The sequence below is a fragment of the Podarcis gaigeae genome (genome assembly GCF_964106915.1).
Source record: "Podarcis gaigeae genome assembly, chromosome: 6".
Lineage (NCBI taxonomy): Eukaryota > Metazoa > Chordata > Lepidosauria > Squamata > Lacertidae > Podarcis > Podarcis gaigeae.
Window position 1 is genome coordinate 54,634,325 of NC_139682.1, and position 26,435 is coordinate 54,660,759.

Below are 26,435 nucleotides of genomic sequence, written 5' to 3' on the forward strand. Positions count from 1 at the left end.
CCTCTAATAACTTGCCACCTTTGTGGCACAGCCATCTTGTTAGGGATGGAGAAATTGAAGTCAATTAAAAAAGCTGAATGCAGCAGTAGGAAATCAAATTTCCCTCTCCCCAGTTATCCTTCTTCCCTTTGTTATAAATCAGTGTACAATGCCTTCCCGAAGTTCTGTCCCCAGGCAACAGCCGCATTTGCTTTTAACCTTTGTAAATTAAAACAAGTTTGGAGTGCACTTTGATTCAATGCCGTGGCTCCATTTACTTTTGATTTTGTTTACTCAAGCAATTCCCACTTTGTAGCATCAAAGTTTGGTGTTCGCAGTTAAGCGCTGTTAATCTACATGATGAATATAACAAAGCTTACGGAAGAATCCCAAATGGACAAGCATGATAAGAGATGGGACAAAGCACTTGGCAAGGCTCCAGGTATACAGGATATTTGGTATCCAGCCTCTTTAATTACTTGCAGACAGAAATGTGACTAATAGAAGGGCTTAAAAGTATCAGACTCCTCTGGTGGCTACTGGGGATTCCTCCACTTCCTTACAAAAGGGGATAGGGCACCCAAGATTCCTCTTCGTATGAGTGCAAGCATTCCATTTCCACTTGTCCACTGAAGCATAGTTTATTTTGGGGGGGTGGGGAGTAATACCACTTTTGGTGGGTGGAAATATTGCATCCCGCTACTCACAATGGCTTAACGCTTTGCCTATGTTCCAAGCAGACATTTGAAAAGGCTCGGGTGCATTATAAAAGTTTGTGCTGCCTTCTCCAAGAACAAGCAGCTTACCATGAGACAAGGGAACACAGAGGCAGGGCAGAAGATGCTACTGCAGGTGCTGATCTCCAGCAAAGCAAGGGCCTCAAGCAGAGGTGGGTGGCACCCTGTGCAAGGCCAAAATTGGACACCTCCCCCTAGCTCAAAGTCACCTCCCCAAAGCCAGGAAAGGGAAGCACTGGGCTTTGGGGAGGAAGCGCAAAGCTCTGGCAGGGACCTAGAGCCCTCCCACCTCCTTCCCAAAGCTGGGCAAACACTAACTAGGCTTTGGAAAGGCAATGGGATGACTTCAGGACCCTGCTAGATTCCTCATCCCTCCTTCCCAAAGCCAAGGCTTTGGAAAGGAGGCAGGAAGGCACCGCCTTGGCCCCTGCACCCTGTACAGGGGAAGCGGTCACACTGCCCTAAATCTGCTTCTGGCCTCAAGGATGGTGGGGACCTTGAAGCCAAGGCTAAATTGCCTTGTGCAGGGGGCTATGGTGGATTGCTAAAGGAGAACATCGCTCGGATGTTGCTGTAGCAACAGCGAACATTGCCTGAGCAACAGTTCTGAACCAGTTGCAAGATCTGCCTTCACTAATATGTGCCTCTCCAGTTACAAGGGCCAAGCCCTCTCCATAAGTCTTCTGTTCTGAAAGAGTGGAAGAGATTCTGGTTACCCAGGGCTCCTGCAATGGGAGTCCTCTTAGTTAGAGGGTGGAAATGTGATATATTTGGGTGGGAGGGGCACTAGCATCACAGACTTGCCTGGTGGAAGTGCTTCTGAGGCTGACCCTGGGTGCCATCCCCCTTCTGATCCCAAGCCCTCAAGTACATGCCCTGATGAAGGGATCTCTGACCTCAGGGTCGTGGCAGGGGGGCACTCTAGAACCCAATAGAGCAATTATTGCTGCCAAGAATCAGCATTACAAACCCAGACTCCATGGTGTAATACTGACTCCATTTCTGGCTAAAGGGAAGGCCTTGACAGGAGCTGGCAGGAGCATACAGTACCAGTTTCCCGTGAAATGAATCGTCCTGCAACAGTATTCACACTGCCAGTATATTTAACTTCTTTACCTTCAGTGATGACCAGCAAATATAAAGAACAGCGAAAGGGAGGGAAAGAGAATCCAGAAAACCACCAAGAAAACCACCTTCACAAGCCACTGGGATAGTTATGTTTCAGAAAGTCTGAACTAAACCGGTTTGCCTTTAAACTGAATTGAATTGCTCCCCTTCATCTCTGTGTCTCTCTCAGAAAGGCAGAGAACACAAACACTTGCACCCTACATCTTCTACATCCACAGTGCCCTTACTTTCCCACTTCTTTGCCATCCCTCCGCCAATTTCCCCTTGCCCCCTCCTATACTCTTGGCCTTAGTCCCTCCACACGCTTTCTCTCTCTCCTTCTATTCTCTCCCCTTTCCTTCAGCCCTCTGTTTCTGGGTTCACTTCGCAGTTACAGGCTTTTTTAGCTCAGCTTTCTCGCCTCGCTCCTCACTTCCTGCCAACAGAACAGTAGGCTTCCTGGAACACAGATCAGGGTGAGATTGCCCCTCAGCCAAACGGATGTGTTGATTTCTTCACAGAAAATGCTCTATTTGAGCGCATGCTCATGGTGTGACCTTCCACTTAGCAGAGCAGATAGAATGTTATTGATGTTTACTGTTCTCTTGGCAAGTTTTCTCTTTTTAAAAAATGAACCAATGAAGTTAAGCAAAGGTCATTGGCACTAACACCATTTTAGAGCTGGCATTTGTTGGTTTGGAGAGTTGGGGATGAACAGGATAATAAAGAGGTAGAACAGGATAATACAGATAGTCATCTTTGCCTAACCACTATCACTTTTCTTATTTCCCTCTTACTAGGAGTTTAACAGATAGATATGTATGTGTGTATTATAGATGAATCAAGTATTGGCTTCCTGCAGAAAATAAAACACCATACACACTCATTGACTCTTATTTCCAACATCTGTCTTCTAAACTTTTATATTTGTGTCCCAGTGTCTTTTAATTGAGTTTTTGCATTTCATTTTCTGCTTTAGGGAAATGTGCATTTTAAAAAATAAATCAAAGTTTCCTTTAAATCTACATATGCAACTTCATTACTTGAACTAGAGACATGCAAGAAATCTCTCTCTGATGTGGAATGATCTGCAGGGTGGAGTAGAAAGAAAATTTGCCTTTGTTTTTGATGTTCAAATTAGATTACAAATTCATACGGCCCCTTTTAATACAGCCAGATTAAAAGGGAAGATAGAACACAATCTACAGAAGAGCTAATTTATGCAGATCCTTCTCTAAAGTTTATGGCATAAAGCATTTTTAGATAAAAATGTAACAATATTCAGCACATCACACCTCCAAAGGTTCTTAATAAGTGAATGTGCACAGCATTTCTCTGCAGTAATTTTGCAGGTAAATAGTATAAAACTATTTTACAGCAGGACCTACCTTTGCTCCCTAATGTAGTATTTTGTGCTGATCCTTTGCAGTTCAGTACAAAGGGCTTTTTTTCTGGGGGTATTCAAGGGTATGGAGTACTGGCAGATTTTGTTTTTTTCTAGAAAAAAAGCACTGGTTAAAATTGTGGCACTTATTGTAACAACTTCATGGTGAGCACCGACACCTATTTTCTAGAAAAAAAGCACTGAATACATAAATAAAATTCCAAAGCTCTCTATGGATATAGGCCAATCAATGTTACTACCTCAATATTTAAGCTCCTATGCTGAAGTAAAGAAAACATTTTTATGGACAATTCTTTCAGCAACTGTGCTGTCTAGTTGAAAGGGTATCATTGCCTTTATTTATTTTCTCAAATTTACAGTCTGTCTTTCTTCAAAATTAAATCCAAGGCGGCATTCTTGCGATTCCCATCAAGTCATTGACCAGACCAGACTGGCTTATCTTCAGCAAGACCTTTATGAAAAGATGTTGGGTTATGATTCATGTTACTGGGTGAAGCACCTATTGAGAGCTACCTATCTTAAACTAAGGACATTTCCACACCTCACGTCCAGTATGGAATATGTGGCTGAGTTCCTATGCAGCCAAGATAGAGGGAAGCAAAGTTGAGTAATACTGGATCATCATCTCATCTATAGGTCAACAACCATCACTTTAGACTGATGGGGCTCATCCTTGACAGGTTAATCCTTTAGTTAGAACTGAATAGGTGCACAGGTTAAGTCCCTTCCTGGTGTCCTTCAGAACATGGGTTCAGGATCTGTTGTGGGCTTAGAAGTGTTGCAGCAAAACAAGAACATCAGAGTGACTCTTTCTTGCTCTTGCATATGGCAGCAGTATGGTGCTGATTTTGTCATTTGATCCAGATGGGCAGCAATCAGCATTGGAATTAGCATGTACAGATCATTCCAAGAGACTGGTGTTGGGGATTCAAAGCATCAATCACTTGCAAAGGACTACTTCCAAACAAACGTGCTTAGACTCTGGGAACCAGGCCCTTAAAAAGAAATGCAGGTTCCGGGAGAAAAGTAATATCCGCTTTAGTTTCTAATTTTTAAAAAAACAAAAAACAGGAGGAACCTTTCATTTTTCATTAAAAAGAAAAAGAAAGATATACAACAAAAGCCTTCCTCTGTTGTCATATACAAAAGAGATTAAAATGGCACATACAAAGCAGATAACACCCAAAGAAATGGCAGCTGAATACGTCAGGAGCTAATAACAAAGAGGATACACAAAGATCAAAAGGTAAGAGCTCCCCCCATCCCGTATCTTTGTTTAGACTTGTTTAAAATGGCAAACATAACGGCATTGTCCTTCCATGATCTGATAATCGGCAGATGAATTCCTATCTTCACAACTAAAGAAGACTTGTTTCAAAGGGGCGACAACTGAGATTAAAATCATATAAAAGCCAACAAATTTCCTCAGATGTGTTTGCAATAACATCAGAGTTTATTAAAAGAGAAGGATATTAAAGTAACACCCCCCCCCCCAGTCACAGAGGGATGGTGTGGAACTTTAGGCAGGTGAACAAATATTAATCCATTGCTGCCACAGTGTCCTTCCAGAGCCACCCATTCACAAAGGTCAGAGTGTCACTCCATGGTAATGTGATGAGCAGGCACTATTCTCTGATCAGTAGCCAAAAAAGATGAGAGGGAGCAATCCATTAAAGACTGCTCCTGGACCTTCTATTGAATTACAATCAGTCGTGTTAGGGCATACTTACACAGTATTTATTTTATTATTTATTTAGAAAATTTATAAACTGCTTGCTAAAAAAAAAGAAAAAGTTCAAACAAACCATGACTAAAATATAAATTATAGTTGGAAATTGCAGCTCTGTGAGAAGCTACAGTTTCCATAATTCGTTTGAGGAAGACATGTGCATTAAATGTCTGATGTGTATATAGTCCAAGTGTTAACATGACGTCATGAAGAAAGGGAGGAGTAACTATATTTATTTGCAGAAAATGAGGAGGAAGGAAAAACACGGATAAGCACAATGTTTAAATACTGCCATGAGGAAGATCAACATATTGAATATATGAAGTTCTGTCTTCGAGCCAAGCTCTCTGCCCTAGCCAGTCTGCACCTTAACAGAGCAGGAGGCAGTTACCCTGAACAAGTGCCAGAGAGATCTGCGTGGAGCTTGCTACTATCACAAGCACAAGAAGCCACAGCAGCTCAGTTAGGTGTCATGCATAATGCACCTACAGCCACCCTCTGAAGACTCCAGCCCCCGTTCCTGAACCGAGTGCACACCGTGCTTCCAAATCTGTACCAAGGCAACTTAAAGTGCCACAATGTAGAGATGTTTTCAATATTAAGAAAATCTAACATTGCTTGAGCAAGAGAGAAATTGTTCAAGGAAGTAATTGACACTTTTCATACATGGTTTACAGCAAGACATGGGAGCCACATCCAGCAAAAGATGCCTTATTCTATTTCTTCTTGCATTGGTCTATCATGCGCTTGGAGGTCCTTCCATGTTCTGTGATCTCTCAGCCTTTGTGCTCTCTTTTCTATTTGTCAGAACAGCAGCATTTTGCTTTCTGGGTCATCCACTCCAGGAGAATTGTGTTCTGGATGGAATTGCCATAAACTGAGCAAAAACATCTAGCCCCAAACCAACAACAACATAATTCTTCTTTTGTTAATAAACTGTCCAGAGCTTATAGCATATTTGCAGGAAAGTTTATTATCAGGATCTAAGCCCAATGATCTCCCCTACTCAGGAATATTAATTTCAGATAGAAGACAAATTAACTTCCATCATGATTTACAGACAGATAGATTTCCAATGCCAAAAGGGGTCATTATAATCCCCACTCTGGCTTCCAGCATAAAAGATCCCACGGAGATAGCCTGAATAATTGAAGGCCATAAACTTTTGTCTGAGCTTGAGCTTGTCTATTGGAAAGACATCCAGTCTTGATTTAAGAACTCTCAGTGGTTGGAAAATCCAGTAGCCCTTGGTAAATTATTTTACTGGCTAATTATTTGACCTCTTGAACATTTGCAAATTCATAGTGCCTCTTATTTTCGGCAGCTAGGCTTTCTTATACTTTTCTTTGCAGCTTCTAAGAATATATCTCACAAAACTTCTAACAAAATCATTCCAGTGAACAAAAGCGATAATAGACCAAACGTATTTGTTACTCCTATATGTAATCATTTCAACAGTCACCATCCTAAAATTTCACATTCATATATTTCAAATAACTTTCTCTTATGCATGTGCATAAGAGGGAAGACTCTGAGCAAACCCGACTCCATCCAAACACTGTTCTTTATGCCAAAATAATTGTTCTGCACTCTTTAAGCAAGACAGTGTATCTGAATGCCATCGTAATTATATACCATGTGCACTATATGGACTAGTTTAGCCATCAGCTAGCAATGAACTAAGTTGTATCCAGAGAGAATGTGAGTTAGTTATTGTTACTGTTTTGTTCTTGCTTAAGCGAGAAAAATAAAACTCTGGTACAGTATGTCCTTTAAAGCTTCTATGACATGCACTGTGAACAGGGCCTCCCCTAGGATAACTAGTGCCCTGGGCGAGACATGCCTTCAAAACACACACACACACACACACACACACACCCCTCCATTATCACAGCTTTTACTTTTAATATTTTTGTTTTGTTTCGTAACAGTTCCTGTCTTTCAGCAAGCACACTTTATTTTAAAGCAACAATTATTTTTTCCTTTAAAAATAAAAGTTATGAATAAAAAAGGTATCCAGCTGACCTCTTACAGCTTATGACTTTATTTTTTATAGTGCTTGCAGTGTTTATAGGATTTGAAGTGCTAAACATTCGGAAACATTGTCTCACAGTAAAGAACATAGGACATCAGAGTGGAAAAACTGAAAAAGGAACCTATTTTGACTCTAACTGAAGATATTTATAGTTAGCACCTGAACATTCTGTTGAATAAAGGGTTACAGCACATATTTTTTGCCACCCCAGCTCCCTGCTACAAGTACATTCCAAAGACTGAGCTCAGGTTGGTGCCTCCCCCAGCTCAAGGCTCTGATCCAACAGCCAGGCTCACCCACCCCTAAGGCCGGCCCCAACTGTGAAGTGCCACAAAGTCATTGTTCTCCCCAGATATTGGGACACACTCCAAGGCACAATGCTGCCTATTAGGTCAAAAGACTGTCCCAGAGCCTGGTAAGCAAGAAGAGAACTGAGAAGCTCTTTCCATTCTATGTCTCCCCACTGCATGAAAAGCTTTTGAGCTCTCCGCCTTGTGTGCACTTCCTTTTCGTGATTGCGTGCCAGCCAGCTGCCAAGCGCATAAGGCTGCGATCGCACACAAGCTAAACGTGTGCAAGTTGCGAGTCGACTGTATGCAGTTTGTTTAGCAAATATCTGTAAGAAATAAAGGAGAGAGGAAACTTTCCCCAGCCTGTCTCATAAGGAATCATTCTACTTCACTTGTTTAACCTTCTTTCCTAGGTGAGATGGTCCCTGAAGCACCTGCTGAAGGGGTGGGGGCAGTGGCTCTGGATTCTGTAAGCAGAGAAAAAGTTATAAACTAAAGTCATTGCCAAGGCCAGAGAGTTCCAGCTTTGCTAATCCCATCTGCCACAGAGATGCCAGGTTAAATAGCCAGGAAGCGAAGAGCAATGGTGGTTTCTGCTTGGCTGCCTATTCGATACCTATGTTGCTTAGGAGATTTCTCCCTGAGTTATTACTTAAACTTAACAACCATTACAGCAAGATTGAAATTTAATCTGCGCATAAAATTAGCACCATAGCAGAAGGAAAAGAGGGGGAGGGTGAAAGAGCTTTTGCATGGATGCTTGTTTTGCAGATGTTAGGTATGCAGTCTGAGGTGTGTACAGTTCCTGCAGAAAACATGCCAAGAGTATACTCAAGGTAAGTAGGTACTTGAACAACAAATCCAGGCAAATAGGAATGGCCTGATGCAATTTAAGTTTGTTTTGATTATTAAAGTCAAAATCCATCGTTTCTTGTGTGTGGTTCAGTACACTGCAAGAGGGACAGCATCCAAGCGCCAAGTTGGATAAAAGCTGTGGAAGTCCATTAAGCAGCTTATAAAGATTACTGCCTTAGTTTTTTTGGCACCTGCCATACATCCACTCATAGGATACATGGAGGGAGAATATGGTGTATTTGCTCAGAACACAGCAAGAGGAGGCAGAAATCCAGAGCTGTTCTTATCTCTCTTGAAAAACCAGTGTTGCCCAACCCTGGCCAAATGGGCCTGTAACAGCCTCCAGGGTTGCAGCACTGGGCCTTACAAGCACAATGATATAAGCATCCTACTGTGGGGGAAAGTGCTTCTATTAAACCAGCCTTTCCATAACTATAAGGTAATGCTGCTGACCACGACTTCTTTTCTTGCCCATCCTGCTATGGTGGTTGGCCAGCTGTGCCACAGAGAAAGTTAGGAGCTGAGGTTTTGTAATCTCGTCAAACAACCACAGCAGGACCATGATCACGTCAATTTTAGTTGCCTTGAACTATTCTCTTCCATACAAGGTAAAAACAATGCTCATCATAATTCACCTGCTTCTCCCCCTAAAAAAAGCAAGGCTAGTCAGCCCAGTACAGGCCCAATGGTATTGAGCAGCAGCAGAAGAAGAGTTTGGATTTGAAATCCCACTTTATCACTACCTGAAGGAGTCTCAAAGCGGCTAACATTCTCCTTTCCCTTCCTCCCCCACAACAAACACTCTGTGAGGTGAGTGGGGCTGAGAGACTTCAAAGAAGTGTGACTAGCCCAAGGTCACCCAGCAGCTGCATGTGGAGGAGCGGAGACGCGAACCCGGTTCCCCAGATTACGAGACTACTGCTCTTAACCACTACACCACACTGGCTCTCAACCCCCCTATTGCTGGTGCTGCTTGCTTGCCACTGCCCCCTCTTCCTGCCACTTGCTCTTCCTCTTCCTTTCTACTGTGCAGGATGCAAGAACACAAGAGAAGCTTGGGACTTCCGGAGGCGGCGCGAAACAGCAATGGCGGTCCTCTTTGCGTTGTGAAGAGGGGCTCCGCGAAAAAGGGTCGTCCGCTGCGGCAAAGCGGAGACCCATTAAGAAAAACCGCAGGCAGAGCGAGCCTGCGGCCGTGGGACTCGGCGGGCGCCTGGAGCCCCCCCAGAAGCGGGGAAGGAGCCTCGTAAGAGGCTCCGGAACGTGAAAGGGGGAGCGGCGCTGTGAGTTCATCGCTCTTTTCGTGGAAGCAAAGCCGCGCTGCTGCTGCTGATGAGCGCTGACCTTTCTTCTTGAAATTATTGGAATTGGAGCAACATACCCGTGAGTAAGGGACCTAAATTTTCTAACTTAAATTGAAGAAATTCGGCTGAAAGCGGGAGGCGAGTAACAGGAAGTCCGCCTCCCGACTCTGCTAATTAGATCAAAGCAAGGGCTCGGAAACGAGCTGAAGTATTTAAAAAGGGATTGTAAAAGTGGAAGAAAGGGTGCATTGAGAGACTCTGCATTTTGAAGATAAAAAGGAAAGAACTGTGTGTTGTATAGACTTTTATTCTTTAGAACTATCCTCCAATTTCTGGGCTAAACGGGGCTGAAAGAGATAACCCCGTCACCGGGCTGCCAGTGCATAGAAAAAGAACTGTCAAACTGCTGTCAAACTGACGACATTGTTGCAGAGATCGAAATTGTTGCATAGACTGAGATACTAACATTAAACATTGTTGCATGGACCTGTATCGATACTTTATGGCTGGATTTTAAGAGATTAGAAGTTCTGGAAACCTTCCTTTTGTGTTTGGGAATTACAAAACTCAATATGGGGAATTGAGGAACTTCAATGGCGGAAAATAGTTCCTTTCTTTTTTGAAACTTTGAAATACTCCCCCTATAGGACTGTGGAAATATAGTGGCATGGGAACTGAGCTTTATTGAAATTTTTTGTGGTTCTTTTTGTTTATATTTGGGACTTGCTTTTCCCATGGGACAAAAGACCATTTGACCTTGAACAGAGGCAGGTGTGGAATGAGCGGCACAGGGAGAACAAGAGCAGCTAAAGCTAAAGATAAAGAAAAAGAGAAAAAATCTGGGCAACTTTTGCAAACAACCTTAACTCATCACCGCAGATCATCTGTCCCAACTGTGCTGACAGCACAGGAGGTGGAACTAGTGCAGCCTGCTGCAGAAGACATGGCAACTGGAGGATCTGAAACAGTTTTAAAACAAATTTTGGAACAATTGGCAGTTTTAAACCAAAAAGTGGACAATCAAACATCAAAGATTGACCAAGCTACATCCTCTATTGGCAAATTAACTGAACAGGTTTCGCAGCACACTCAGGCAATTGAGAAATTGCAAGGAGCTACGGCAGAAAACTACAAATTAGCTGTGGAAGCCAACCAAAAAGCAGAACAGGCGAACTTAAAGGTGGATGAAATTAAAGGAGAGGTAAGACCTCTGAGAAGGCAGGTAGGGGAACAACAAGCCTACCTGGCATTGGTTGAATTGAAAAGTAAAGATAGTAATCTCAGGATAAGGGCTATCCCGGAATTGGAACAAAATAATTTAGAGGGATTTTTGACACTTTTGTTCTCCAAATTCTGGGGAATTGAGGAAGAAAAGGACTTTAAAATTGTGACAGCCTTTAGACTGGGAAAATCAGTAAAGAAAGACAAGCCCAGAGACTGTTTGGTTGCTCTGAGATCAAGAGAAGAAAGGGATAAGATATTAGGCCTACATTTTAAGAAATCTTTGGAGATAGAAGGCAAAAGGGCCGAAATTTACAGAGATATACCCAAATATCTCTTGGAACTTAGGACTACCTATATAGATTTGACCAAATTGTTGAGACACAACGGAATCCCTTACAGGTGGGAGTTTCCACAAGGACTTTCATTTACTTACAAAGGAAGGAAAATAAAGATTAAATCACCTGAAGACCAGCAGAAGTTCCTGCACGACCACGAGGAGGACCTGCAAAAAGGAGCTGCAGCTTCTTGGCCTCCACCACCACCGGGACCATCTCCAAAAGTTATACCACCAGGATCAGGACCAGCATTACCTCCCCCGGGATCGGGAGGAAGCTTAGATACCCCATTGTAGAACCCGTCAATTGATTCAGGATGTCTCTACAGCTTCTTAGTTGGAACATAAACGGCGGAAACTCCCCGGAAAAAAGAAGGAAAGTCTTTCACATTTTGAAAAAGGAACAACTGGACGTTATCTGCCTACAGGAAACACATGTGACAAGGCTCCATAGAAAAGTGTTAATTAACAAAAGACTAGGCCAAGAATTTATTTCTTCGGACAAAGTTAAGAAGAGAGGAGTGGTGATTTACGCAAAGGAGAGCCTGTCACCGAAATTTTTATTCAAAGATGAATATGGCCGAATTTTGGCGATTGAAATACAGACACAAGGAGAAAAAATTTTGATATTAGGAATATATGCTCCAAATGAGGGAAAGTCGGAATTCTTCAGGAAGCTGCATGAGACTATGCTGGATTATTTGGACTATAGTAACATCATTATGCTGGGTGATATGAATGGGGTTGTGTCTGTAAATATGGATAAGTCACAAAGTGCCAACATATCGAAAGACGGCAGACTACCCAAAACTTTTTTTGAAATGACAGACAATATGGACTTAGTCGACATTTGGAGGGTTAAGAACCCTCTAGGGAAAGAAGGGACTTTCTTTTCTGAAGCTCATCTGACATGGACACGAATCGACCAAATCTGGACAACTAGAGGACTGGCACCTAAGACTAGAAAAGTGGAAATCTGCCCAAAAACCTGCTCCGACCATAGTGCTTTGAAAGTGGAATTGAGACTTAACACAACCGGTTCTTTTAGATGGAAAATGAATGACACTTTATTAAGAGATCAGGAGATTGTGAAGAAGGCCCAAAAAACTTTAAAGGACTATTTTGAGATAAATTTGAATACTACTGGGAAAAAAGAACAATCTGGGACGCAAGTAAGGCAGTCATGAGAGGGTTTCTAATACAACAAAACACGATTAAGAAAAGGCTCTGGAATGAAAAGAAGGAGAAGATATTGGAGAAAATAAGAGAAGGAGAGAAAAAATTAAGATCTAGGCCTAAGTCGAAGGACGTGTTAAGAGAAGTGAAATTCTTCCAGGCGCAATATTCAAAACTGATAAACCAAGAGGTGGAATGGAAAATTAAACAAATGAAACAAAGATCCTTCGAATCGGCGAATAAGTGTGGGAAACTGCTAGCTTGGCAGTTGAAAAAGAGACAAAAGCTTAATACGGTTACAAATCTAGAGATCGAAGGGAGAATGGTTCAGAAACCCGAGGAAATCAGAAAGTGCTTCCAGAGGTACTTCAAAGAACTTTATACACAAGGGCCGCAAAAAGCCTCAGAGGTGGATCAATTTCTTAAAACTAATGGATTACAAAAAATACCCCTGGAAATGAGAACAAACCTGAACTGTAATATTACACAGCAAGAAATTGAAAGTGCCATTCAAAATCTTCAACTTGGCAAGTCCCCAGGCCCGGACGGCCTAACCTCCAAATATTATAAAGTTTTAAAGGACTATTTGATACAACCTTTGATGGAGGTTTGCAACCAGATAATGGAGGGAAGGAAGGCACCGGAAACGTGGAAAGAAGCTTTCATCACATTGATACCTAAATCAGAGACTGAAAAGACCCAACTTAAGAACTACCGCCCCATTTCACTCCTAAATGTGAATTATAAAATTTTTGCAGATATTTTGGCAAATAGACTTAAAAAAGTACTAAATGAAGTGATTCACAAGGACCAGGCTGGCTTTCTCCCTGGTAGGCATTTGTTTGATAACACAAGAAACATTATTGACATTTTGGAACTTCTACAAACAAATCTGAACACCAGAGCGGTTTTGATTTTTGTTGATGCAGAGAAGGCCTTTGATAATATTTCTTGGATGTTTATGAAGAAAAATTTGGAAGGGATGGGAGTGGGGCGGGGGTTCGAAAATGGTATAGAAGCAATCTATACAGAACAAAAAGCTAAATTGATAGTAAACAATGTGGTGACAGAGGAGTTTAAAATTGAAAAAGGGACACGCCAGGGGTGCCCTCTATCCCCCCTATTGTTCATTTCAGTTCTGGAGGTGTTGCTAAATATGATTAGAAAGGACCGGTTGGTCCAGGGAATTGAGGTCGGAGTGAAACAATATAAATTGAAAGCATTTGCAGATGACTTGGTATTAACACTTCAGGAACCAGTCTCCAGCACTAAAAGAGTGTTAGAATTAATTTCTGATTTTGGTCGGGTGGCGGGGTTTAAGTTAAATAAGCAAAAAACCAAGGTTTTAGCAAAAAATTTGACAGTTACAGAAACAGATGAGTTCTCCAAAGAAACGGAGCTGAATGTGGTTAAAAAAGTAAAATACTTAGGGGTGTACTTGACCTCCAAAAATTTGAATTTGTTTAAAGATAATTATGAGAAATGCTGGTCAGAAATCAAAAGAGACTTAGAAATATGGTCAAGATTGAAACTTTCCTTGTTAGGCCGAATAGCTGCTGTAAAGATGAATGTATTGCCGAAAATGTTATTTTTGTTTCAGGCCCTACAGATCGTGGACAAGGTGGAATGTTTTGGAAAGTGGCAGAAGGATATTTCTAAGTTCGTTTGGCAGGGCAAAAAGCCCCGAATAAAGTTTAAAATATTAACTGATGCGAAAGAAAGAGGGGGATTTGCCCTGCCAGACTTGAGGCTATATTATGAATCTGCAGCCTTTTGCTGGTTGAAAGATTGGATTTTATTGGAGAACACTGACGTCCTGGATCTGGAAGGGTTTGACAATGCGTTTGGGTGGCATGCATATTTGTGGTATGACAAGGCTAAAGTGCACAAATTGTTTAAAAACCATATTGTCAGAAGAGCAATTTGGAGGGTCTGGATAAAATACAAAGACTTATTGGAGAGTAAAACTCCGAGGTGGCTCTCACCGGTGGAGGCCAAGGCACGTAAGAGACCCAACATGGAGGCCCATTGGCCTAAATATTGGGAAATAATTGAAAAAACTGGAGACAATTGGAGGTTGCTAAGCTTGGAGAAATTGAAAACTAAGGTACGAGATTGGCTGCACTATGCGCAAATTCAAGAGGTATTTAAAATAGATAAAAAAGTTGGATTCCAGGTGGAAAAATCGAAACTAGAGACTGAATTGTTAGAGCCAAAAAGTAAACTACTTTCGAGAATGTATAACTTGCTGCTCAAGTGGAATACACAGGATGAGACAGTCAAATCCGCTATGATAAAATGGGCTCAGGATGTGGGGCATAACATTATGTTTGCAGACTGGGAAAGGTTATGGAACACCGGTTTGAAATTCACGGCATGCACTGCCTTGAAGGAAAATATTATGAAAATGGTATACCGGTGGTACATGACCCCAGTCAAGTTAGCCAAGATATATCATCTGTCTGACAACAAATGTTGGAAATGTGGAGAGGCGGAAGGGACATTCTTTCATCTCTGGTGGACCTGCCCGAAAGTGAAGGCCTTCTGGGAAATGATCCATAATGAACTAAAAAAGGTATTGAGATTTACCTTACCTAAAAAACCAGAGGCCTTCCTTCTGGGCATGGTGGACCAGAGAGTGCTTAAGAAGGACAGAACCTTTTTCATGTATGCTACCACAGCAGCAAGGATCCTGATTGCAAAATACTGGAAGACACAAGATTTACCCACGCTGGAGGAATGGCAATCGCAGTTGATGGACTATATGGAACTGGCTGAAATGACTGGCAGAATCCGAGACGTGGGAGAAGAAACAACTGAGGAGGACTGGGAAAAGTTTAAGGGCTATTTGAAAAAACACTATAAGCTGTATGAATGTTAAAAAAATGCACCTTTCAGGAAATTCTAGCTTCAGCAAATGTAAGTTAATGAAATGAAAATTAAGACACAAGAATTCAGAGGTAAAATAATGAAATAACTTTATTGTGTTTAATATAAAACATATAAGAATTGAGCGATAGTAAAATTGAAAATAGGGAACATGATAAAATGGAAGTTACAATAAGTTTTGAAATAAGTTAACAAATTGCTGATGCTTTATAAGACAGAGAACGCAGGGTTCGGAGGATGTGGGGAAGTCCTATAGGTTAGATGGAAAAAGAATATGGAAATTTGTTATTTATATCTTTTTTTCTTATAACCACTCTTTATTCTTTTTTCTGTATTTCTGTATTTTTAAAAAAGCAATAAAAAAATGTTTTAAAAAAAAAAAAAGAACACAAGAGAAGCTTGGCAGGGTGGAAGAGCCAGGCCAAGCAGCCCTGCAAACCTGGAGCTGGCCTATGATTGCATTACCATAAGGATAGATACCTGCTGCCACCAACTCTCATATAAGACATGCATGGTGGGTGTTATCTAGTGGATCTTTTACCTTTTTAGCTTCAGGAATAATTGCTTAGCTGGCAAGTGACTGGCAGAAAGAGAGAGAACCAAACCTTAAAAGTTATTCAGGGCAAGCGGTGCCCTCAAATCCCCTGCTGAGGGATGTAATCCTATAACCGCAATATTGCAGCATGGTGAAGAGGCACATCAGTGGCCTCATGCTCTTCTAAGGCAGCTTCATTTACCTGAACATAACTTCAAGTCTGACCAAGTCTGGGCCCATCACCTCCTGGCAAATAGAAGGGGAAGAAATGGAGGCAGTGAGAGATTTTACTTTCTTGGGCTCCATGATCACTGCAAACGGTGACAGCAGTCACAAAATTAAAAGATGCCTGCTCCTTGGGAGAAAGGCGATGACAAACCTAGACAGCATCCTAACAAGCAGAGACATCACCTTGCCAACAAAGGTCCGTATAGTTAAAGCCATGGTTTTCCCAGTAGTGATGTATGGAAGTGAGAGCTGGACCATAAAGAAGGCTGATCGTAGAAGAATTGATGCTTTTGAATTATGGTGCTGGAGGAGACTCTTGAGAGTCCCATGGACTGCAAGAAGATTAAACCTATCCATTCTTAAGGAAATCAGCCCTGAGTGCTCACTGGAAGGACAGATCGTGAAGCTGAGGCTCCAATACTTTGGCCACCTCATGAGAAGAGAAGACTCCCTGGAGAAGACCCTGATGTTGGGAAAGATGGAGGGCACAAGGAGAAGGGGACGACAGAGGACGAGATGGTTGGACAGTGTTCTCGAAGCTACTAACATGAGTTTGACCAAACTGCGGCAGGCAGTGGAAGACAGGAGTGCCTGGCGTGCTCTGGTCCATGGGGTCACGAAGAGTCGGACACGACTAAATGACTAAACAACAACTTCAAGTGTGTCTTTGCACTTAACACGCATTTTTTTGGGGGGGGGATACAAATAGCTGCTGACTGGGAGAAAGCTAGCAATTTTCAGGACCACAGTAGTAGGAGAAGGGGGGGGGTTACCATTTCCATTTCCTTCCCTATGGTGGCCGTGACAATAATCACTACTGTGAAGCTGCTATTTGCATTTGCACCAATGAGTGATTGGGGGAATTGTAGAAAGTGTTTTTATTTCAATGCATGTGGGGCAGAGGACAGACTGGGTGCAGTTGTTTTGTAAGAATTTGATATGATCCTTGCTGAGTCAGTCCCAACTTCCATCTGTTCTAGCATTCCATCTCCAAGTGCCTCTGTCAGCTCACAAGCAGGGTATGAGCATGATAGCATTTCCCATTGTTTCCCACCACCCCTCGGCAACTGCAGCTCAGAGGTAAAGTGCGCCAAAACATTTGGGAGGGGGTAATTATTAGCTCTCATAGCTAATAGCTGTTGGCAGATCTAAGTTCCCTAAATTTCTCTAATCCTTTAACAAAATGTCATCACAACAAATGAATTAGATTACTACTTTCACCCAACTCATAATTAGGTTATGTGTAGCTTTGCCTTGTGAGGCTCCTTGGATTTATTTTTATCTCTGCAAACGAGACTCAGGGAAGGGAGCAATGCAGAGCAGGGCATTGCTTAATGTTGACTTAAAGGACAGAGGGGGGATATGTGGCCCTGCAGGTGTCAATAAACTACAGCTCGCATCATCACTGACCATTAGCCAAGTTGGCTGGGGTTGGTGGACACTGGAGTCTAACCACATCTGGAGGACCACAGGTTCCTCATGTTAGCTTTGAACTAATAGGTTTGGGGGTTCAGATCCCACTTCTGCTCTGTATTCATTTAGTTGCTTTGGGCAATTGTGTTTGGTGCTTAGATCCATTTTTTTACCTTCCAAGTTTGTTGCCTTGATCAAGCAGCATGTCTTCATCTAGGCCAACATTTTGTTTCCAGTACAAAAGAGGCCAGCCAAATTTACCTGGCAAGCTTATGAGGTAGGCATGAGGTCACCAATATACCACTGATGCAGTCCTGAGCATCTAGAATTCCGAGACAATGTCTCTGAACATGGAAGTTTAATTTAGATAGCATGACTAACAGGAGAGGCTTCCAGTGACAAGTCTGGGATGGAACAGAGAAGAGATGGGTGGAGCTGTAAGGGAAGTGTGGTGGGACTGGACAGGATGAACAGGGATTACTGCACCCCCAGTTTTGGGATGAATCACCCAGAACTGCTTTCTACAACAGCAGCTGTGTGACCCAATGCAAGAAGAATGAGGAAAATCAACTTGGGAAGATGGATGATGGCAACAAATTACAAATTAAAGGGAAAATAATAATCAGGCATCCAGCAAAGGGACATTAATTACATTTCAAAAAGCAACATTCATAATTAATTTTCTGATGCCCTTACAAATAGGAACAAGCTGAGACAGTGGTTTCACCATGTTTCTAAATTGCTAAATTAATTAACAGTCAATCATCACAGAGAAGATGAAGGCATCTTTCTTTGACATCATTCAGTAATCTCTAAGGAAATACTTCATTTTCTTCCCTTTTTTTAATGAAAAAGGATTACAAGTTTAGGTTTTCCCCCATCTACATATTTAGATCAACTTTCTCCTTCAGAATTTTAGCAAATCATTCCAAAATGAATTCTCCTCAATTAGCATAATTCCTCAGAGATAGGAAATCAACCAACACTGTCAAGTCATAATCAGTTCGAACATGCAAAACGTTTCATTGAGGTCAAAGAACAGCTTCAGCAGTCATAGACCATTCTGTTGCTATTGTTTTGTACTTAAAAGTCACTTGGCTTGAAAGGAGAGGGTGGGTATATAGGTGCTGTGCTGAGGAACAGATACCTGCTTGGAGTCTTACTTATTTTAGTACATTTGCATCTTACCATCCAGGTATTGGCCAAGCAAAGACCTGCTTAGCTTCAACAAGGTAGCTCCAGCATGTGCCCTCAGACCGTGCCCCAAAAGTTTGTTTCAGCTTTGAGCAAAGCGCAAGCCGGCACATCTCTGCAGTTAAGTCTAGATTGGATTAAACCCGACAGCTGATATTAGGCTGCCTTGAGAGGGCATACACAATAGAAAGCAGGGTAAAAGCTCTTATATAAAAAGGAATTAATCAATAAATAATACAGTTCTGATAGAAGTTTAACTAACTAAAGATTTAAGTCGTAGCCAGTCTGTGAGAATGACATTTTAAAATTACAAAGACGAAGGACACAACTGCACTGCAGCATACAACTTTACACTCTTAGATAGTTAAGACTGAGTTCAGAGCATTCTCTGGCACTGAAACAGCAATTCCATTTTTACCTGCTAGAATCCCTAGCATTTTTGCTATAGAATTTTTGCTACAGGGCTCTATTTTATCCCCCATGCTATTTAATATCTATATGAAACCGCTGTTTGAGATCATGCAACTTTAGGGAGAAGTGTTATTGATACGTGGATCAAACACAACTCTGTTTCAGTGGCAGTGCTATAATTACTGCTTCATCATGGTTACCAATTGCATGGAGACGAACAAACTGAAACTCAAATCTAGACAAGGCGGAGGTACTGCTGGAAAGTGCTACTTCAACTGCACTAGCTTCCAGTCTGTTTCCACGTCTAATTAAAAAATGCTCATTTTGATTTTTAAAGCCCTTTATAGCTTAAGACTAAGGTAATTGATGAAACATTTGCCTCCTTGGGTAGCTACTAGAGACTATCTTCCATAGAGGGTTTCCTGGGGTATCCCCACCTTCTGGTGTGAAGGAAGTGGTTCCTAGAAAGAGGTGGTGGCGGCGTTGATGTGTTTCCACAGCTTACAAATAACTTTAAATTTACATTGTTGTTGTTTAGTCATTTAGTCGAGTCCGACTCTTCATGACCCCATGGACCAGAGCACGCCAGGCACTCCTGTCTTCTACTGCCTCCCGCAGCTTGGTCAAACAAAAATTTACATTCATCCTATTGTTTTATCCTTTTTATACTTCTGTGGCTTTTAGGTTTTTATATTTTTGCTTTTACATTTTTTTCTAAACTGTGACGGAAAGATAATTGAAGGGCCAGACAAAAATACAATAAATAAAACTGTAAGAAGCACCTAGTCCTCCATCACATCTCACCATCTACGCAAAGATCAGACCTACATATGTAAGTAGCCTAAGAGTACATCCTGCTCACTCTAAGTATCATCACACAGCAAATTCCAGCTCCTGGAAATTTGGGTATGTGTAGCAGTGTCTATGTGGAATTTCACTGAAGAGTGGAAAGAACTACCACAATTTTGCTGTGACACACTAATCAAAAGGATGCCATAGCAGCAGCCTCTCTGTAGGATTGTGTCCTCTGCAGAGTTAAGCGGAAGTAGAATTTGATCAAGTAGAAGGAAAACTCTCATTCAAAGCAAGCGGCACATCCATTTCTCAAAGGAAAGAAGTCAGTGACCAGCCATGTAAAATTTCTTGTTGAATAATTGTTCCAATTTTAAAATCTAAGTCATTTTTCTTCCTATTAGAAAGCCTGGGGAGAAGAGTCTTTTGAAATATCTGAGATGGTAAAATTTAAAAATTAGCTACTGAGCATGAAGTATGCAATAATTGCTCTTCATAACATTTTTATTGCCTCTACATTCTTTGAATTATTGCTTTAAACTGCGCTGTGCCATTACGATGAAAAAAATGGTATCAATAAAGTATGTGTGATTGATGTTAAGATTTTATCACTTTAAGACTATGAAAATCAGAGGCATGCCAAAGTAAAACCATTTTTCATGACATTTCTTCTTAATTCATAGCAATAATGATACCCACGCATTTCATTTACCAGGGTGTTTTGGGCAAGTGGTTATGCCCACATCGAAATCCATACATCCTATGATTTTGCGTGCCATTATATATGCAGTTTGAGTTTTAAGAATTACTTTGCTTCTAAGATGTTGTTCTTACTGAAAGTAAACACTGAATCTTTGCCACACAAAAAACAGTTAATGAATTCTTAAATACTTATTTAACATATATTAATTATGGGTAAGAAATTCACACAGCTCTCAACATGAGGTCAATTCAGGGGCATGAGAGTAAAGAAATGACTGGGAAGTGGCTCCCACTTTGCTAGAGGAGTGTGTACACACACACACACACACACACACACAGGATCCTAATGCCTGCCTACACACATTACTTCCAGGAGTGTTTTGATTATGGACTTCTCATAGACTACAGTATTAAAAAATATGCAAGCTGACACTCTAAAGAGCCATTGCACTGTACTGAAAGGCGTACCAGGAATCCAATGTGGTCCAGGGGTCATGTGGCTTATCCCTGTATAGAAGCATGAGAAACAACATACTGTACTACCACTTACAAATAGGAACCAAGATACAACCCTGAATAGCTCCAATGGCAAAATATATATTAGCATCATTGTTTACGGAAAGACTCATTGTTAGGTTGTATTTCTCTCTAGTTCTTTCACAGTTCCTCTTTCTTATAAATGCACACCCAAATGGGAGAAAAACGAAGACACCAAATGGAAATTCAATGTTATAATGATTAATGTCCATGGTGTGAAAGTGAAGATATCTACCCCATGCCAGAAATCCACCAACTATACCAGCAACATCATAGTCTAAAGAAGCCCTTTTTGCAATTTCCTATATCACCACCCACCACCAGGAAATAAACCACGTGTGCCAGAAGTAGTTTATTTTGAATCAGGCCATGGATATTACGAATTATAGCAACAATGTTTAAAATATCAGGCTCAACAACTCTTCTGCAACCATAATGCTCCTCATGTTCATGGGAAATAAAGAGACCCCAATGATATCCAGTATATCTGACATCTAGTACCCCACTGATATCCAGCAATATCTCTTTCCTTACATATTAACAGATCCGGACTTGCATTTTGAAAAATCAACTCAGCACTTGCATAAGCCCATATGATTCCCAGCCTAAACAGGACAGGTTATTTGCCACTGGGATGTGGGATTCCACAGGCCCATTCCCTGACTGTAAATCACACATTTGCAGCATTGTAATCCCAAGTTATCTCGGGAAGGTAACACCCTAAGTGGTGGCATATAAATCTTTAAAGTAAATATATGAAATTGAGCCGGAACTAGTCAAGCTTTTGAAGAACGGGTGTTGTCTAATATTTGGGACATGAGAAGCCCACATTCAATGTTCCTGCTCTGCTAAAAATCACTTCGTGCCACCACCAATCTAAGCATTATTTTCCCATTGAACTTACAGAATTGTGGCAAAGATGATTAAGGTAATTCTATGCATTCAGAAAGCTTGGTTAAAACATTTGCTTTCCTTTTAAAGAGATAAGATGTAGGTGACTAAGCAAGACACAACTGTACTTTTATTCCAAGTGCTGAAGCAAAATGCAGCACACTAATTTTAATAGGCTTATATAAACTTCAGAAAAGCTTGAACATTTTGCAGAAATCCAGTCAACCCAGACCAGTCTTCCAGCAAGGAACTTCCAACATATAGCAACTTTTAGAAAATCAGTATCAAAATAAATTAACATTATCCTAACTTCCCTAAAGGTAAAGGTAAAGGTACCCCTGCCCGTACGGGCCAGTCTTGACAGACTCTGGGGTTGTGCGCCCATCTCACTTAAGAGGCCAGGGGCCAGCGCTGTCCGGAGACACTTCCGGGTCACGTGGCCAGCGTGACAAAGCTGCATCTGGCGAGCCAGATCCGCACACGGAAACGCCGTTTACCTTCCCGCTGGTAAGCGGTCCCTATTTATCTACTTGCACCCGGAGGTGCTTTCGAACTGCTAGGTTGGCAGGCGCTGGGACCGAGCAGCGGGAGCGCACCCCGCCGCAGGGATTCGAACCGCCGACCTTTTGATCGGCAAGTCCTAGGCTCTGAGGCTTTAACCCACAGCGCCACCTGCGTCCCCTACATTCAACTAAAACATTTGCCTGTAATAACTGAGAAAGATACCGATGAATCCTGACCAAACCTATTAAGAAAAGCTTCTTTGTATATTTCACCATCCACACACAGGTACTACTGTATATGCGACAGTTTTAATGCACATGAGGCATATAGTAGGGACAACTAGGTCCAGAAAGTAAACACAATATGGAAAATTTATCATAATAGAAGGTGGCCAACCTTGAAGATGGCCCAACTTCAATCTGGACAAAACTTCACAGGGTTTTTATTTCATAGTAAATGCCAGCTGCAAAGTCAAGCACCCAGACCATCAGCTACCAGTTGCCCAAATAGGCATTTTTTTTTTAAAAAAAAGAACCTGATTGCGCCATCTAGTTGACAGAAAGCATTCTCCAGTGGGTATGCTGCCTGTTGGAACCGGAATGACAGCGACTATGGACAAAGACATATCAGAAATTCTATTTCATTGCACACTTTCTATTCTTCCACATGCTCTGATCATCTAGAAATAAGGATGTAGGGGTGGCGAGTGGGGACAGGAAGAGCAGGAATGTGTATCTCAACATGTCTAAACTTTTACACATTAATCTAAAATACATTTCTAAATGACTTTCACAAAAATGACTTGTTTTACTTATTTAATAAGATTTATATACTGCTTAATCATTCATAAGCTCTAAGCTGCTTACATGGAATATAAAAAGATTCATTCATTGTATCAAAAATGTTGATGAACTGAACATCAAAACCAAGTTAACTGAAAAATCTATCAAAATATAAAACCGGCAGTTGTTAGAAATTATATGTAAACATTACTTGTTTGGGTTGGCTCACATGAATCTGTAGCAGGTGCCCAATCCAATCTAGTGACCAGTTCCTAGACCACTGTGACCAAGCTATTCTAGTCCAGAAGTGGCTGCAACTGTCGTACAAACCAAAGCTGAAAAAAGGTGCTCCTAACTATCGAGGCTACTGGGGCCTCTAATTATGGCACTAGATCCAGAGCACCCCCAAACTGTGCGCCTGCTGCTTCGGGGAAGTGCAACCCTGTCCAGGGCAGGCCATTTCTCGGAATTTTAAGGTGCTCAACCCTGCAAACAATTTCCTGGAAGCAGACAAACTTGCATAAGGTTGCACTGTTGATACCTCAAAACCACTCTTTGTATTGTTTGTACTGTTGCAGGCGGCAGAAATCAAGAAGGTAAATACATTCACAGACAACAACACACAAGTTAAATCATGAATTATGAGTGGTGTATTAAGCCACAAATTAGTGTGGGGCCCGCGCGCTCCAGCTGCATGGACTTCAGTAGTTCTACTGTGGTTTTCTGTTCTAGTGAATCCAGGAAACTGTGGTTTAATCTCCTGACCCACAAATTCTCATTTTCAGTCCCTAGTATATGGAAAAAGTATATACAATCCTATGGAAGGTTATTTACAAGAAGCTCCACTTACAGGGCTTACTCTATAGTAAGTGTACTTAAGATAGCTGCCATAGACTATTAATGTAACCCAATGGGTTAAGTCCAGTTGTGGATTTATTTGCTTCAGATGACGCCTTTGCTAACAGAAATGGAAGGCAAAGCAACTCACTCATTCTCCTTGCAATAGATTCAACTTGTATTTTCAACACATTTTTTAATACAAAAAATTATCAGAGTTTGGATTGTTTTTCAAATAGATTAAATGCAGATTATATACGAGTATAGTCCAGTGCCCTCATTAAAGGGATTTGTTTGCTTCTCTCTCTGCCCATCAAATTATTCCATCCCAATCATGTAGTTTTGTTTACACTATTATGAAAATGCACACCTTCCCCAAAGATAATCTTAAAAAATGCGGAGCGCACACAACTTGGAAGTACAATAGATGAGAAAAGAAAGATGCTTACTCAAACCTTCTTTGTAAAATATACACAATAAAGAAAAGTGATCTATATGTTAGTTATCAAATAATTTGAATTGCCTAGTTTTACAAATTTAGAATGAGTATGTCCTCCTGTGGAAATCCTGTTCTTATACACACTTAACTATGACTGTCTTACCAAAGTTGACAGGACTCACTTTTCAGTCGATATGCCTAGGGTTGTATTGTTAATAGTTGCTTTATAAAATAAGACACAGAAGTTTTAAAAAATGATGCTTTCATCAATGACAAATAGGACCAACACACACTCCTTCACTTTTCTAAAGCTCTGAGAAAGCCAGTGTTTCCATCGCTTATAGTTCCATAGTTGATTTATAGAGACTAATAGTACCACATCTTAGCTTTTTCTATTACACTACATTAGAATCAGAATCAGAAGAATATTTATTTGCATCAGCCACTAGCCATAGCAATAAAATAAAATAAAATGTACTGAAGATAGAGGTAAAAACTTAACTATACAAAATACATTTTAGAGTTTTACATCAATAATAAAATAATAGATCTTATTGTAATTGCCTCCACTAAAAACCTTGCAGTTTTTGCTGTCACCTGATCATCTTGATCTGCTAAAAGAAAGGACACAGTAGCAATGGTTGAGTGACCCAGCATGGACAATAATACAGGGGTAGTAACCTCACTCCTCAAATCTTTATAAAGAGTGCAAGCCAGAAGACATGAGCCACTGATTCAATACTGCCATCTCCACATGGACAGAACCATTTTTCCAGTGGAATTTTTTGAAACAGACGCTCAAGTACAGCTGAAGGCAGTATATTCAATCTTGCGAAAGTGAAAGCGTAACTGTATTTTACAATTGTTACATTTTGCAAACAGGGTGCCAAAGTGTCAAAATGACTAAGTGGAAAATAATCATACTATGGACAAAATGTCCTTATTGTGGCCAAATTATTCTGTCATTCGATATCATATAGGCACTGTCTAATTAAATTATTTGCTTTACTGAAGCCCAGTGTTAATAACTGTTGTGATAAACCAGAAAAGTAAAGCTTTTGGTTGACAATTTTAGTCCAAGTGCTCTCATGGCAATCTTGCAATACTAAGGATAGTATACCAGTGGGGTTTAAATTTAGGTGAAGCCAATAATTAAACGTCCTACACAAAATCTGTAATTCAACAGAGGGGAGATTAGCCTCTAAGCACAATGAAGCATTTGGAACACAGGATATAAGAGGGGGGGGGGGGAATTGCCTTAGGAACTTAGATTGAACAGCTTCTGTAGATACAAGGCAAGTGCCTGTCCAAATCTCAGCCCCATATAATAACTGTGCTAGGGGTTTACTTTTAAACTAAATTATAATAACTGTGCTAGGGGTTTAGAAGAAGAAGAAGAAGAGTAGTTTGGATTTGATATCCCGCTTTATCAGTACCCGAAGGAGTCTCAAAGCGGCTAACATTCTCCTTTCCCTTCCTCCCCCACAACAAACACTCTGTGAGGTGAGTGGGGCTGAGAGACTTCAGAGAAGTGTGACTAGCCCAAGGTCACCCAGCAGCTGCATGTGGAGGAGTGGAGACATGAACCCGGTTCACCAGATTACGTGACTACCGCTCTTAACCACTACACCACACTGGCTCTCAGTTTAGTTTTAAACACAAGTGCTGACGGTATGTGATTGCCACTTTCTGTCATGCTTCTTCCATACAAAAAGTTGGCACTTTGAGATGGTTTTTCCTTTGCATATTTCTGATGTGCTCCCCATGACCCTGCTGACTGGAAAATAAGGACGAGGTATTTAAAGACTTAGGGACACGGGTGGTGCTGTGGTCTAAACCACAGAGCCTAGGGCTTGCCAATCAGAAGGTTGGCGGTTCGAATCCCCACGACAGGGTAACCTCCAGTTGCTTGGTCCCTGCTCCTGCCAACCTAGCAGTTCGAAAACACATCAAAGTGCAAGTAGATTAATAGGTACCGCTCTGGCGGGAAGGTAAACGGCATTTCCATCCGCTGCTCTGGTTCGCCAGAAGCGGCTTAGTCATGCTGGCCACATGACCCGGAAGCTGTACGCCGGCTCCCTCGGCCAGTAAAGCGAGATGAGCACC

General features: G+C 41.3%; 1 protein-coding gene across 1 annotated transcript in view; it reads right to left on the bottom strand.

The window, feature by feature from the left end:
• BEND5 (BEN domain containing 5) overlaps positions 1 to 26,435 on the bottom strand; it is a 736,551-nt gene that overhangs the window by 270,152 nt on the left and 439,964 nt on the right. The gene's annotated exons all lie outside the window — the stretch shown is intronic.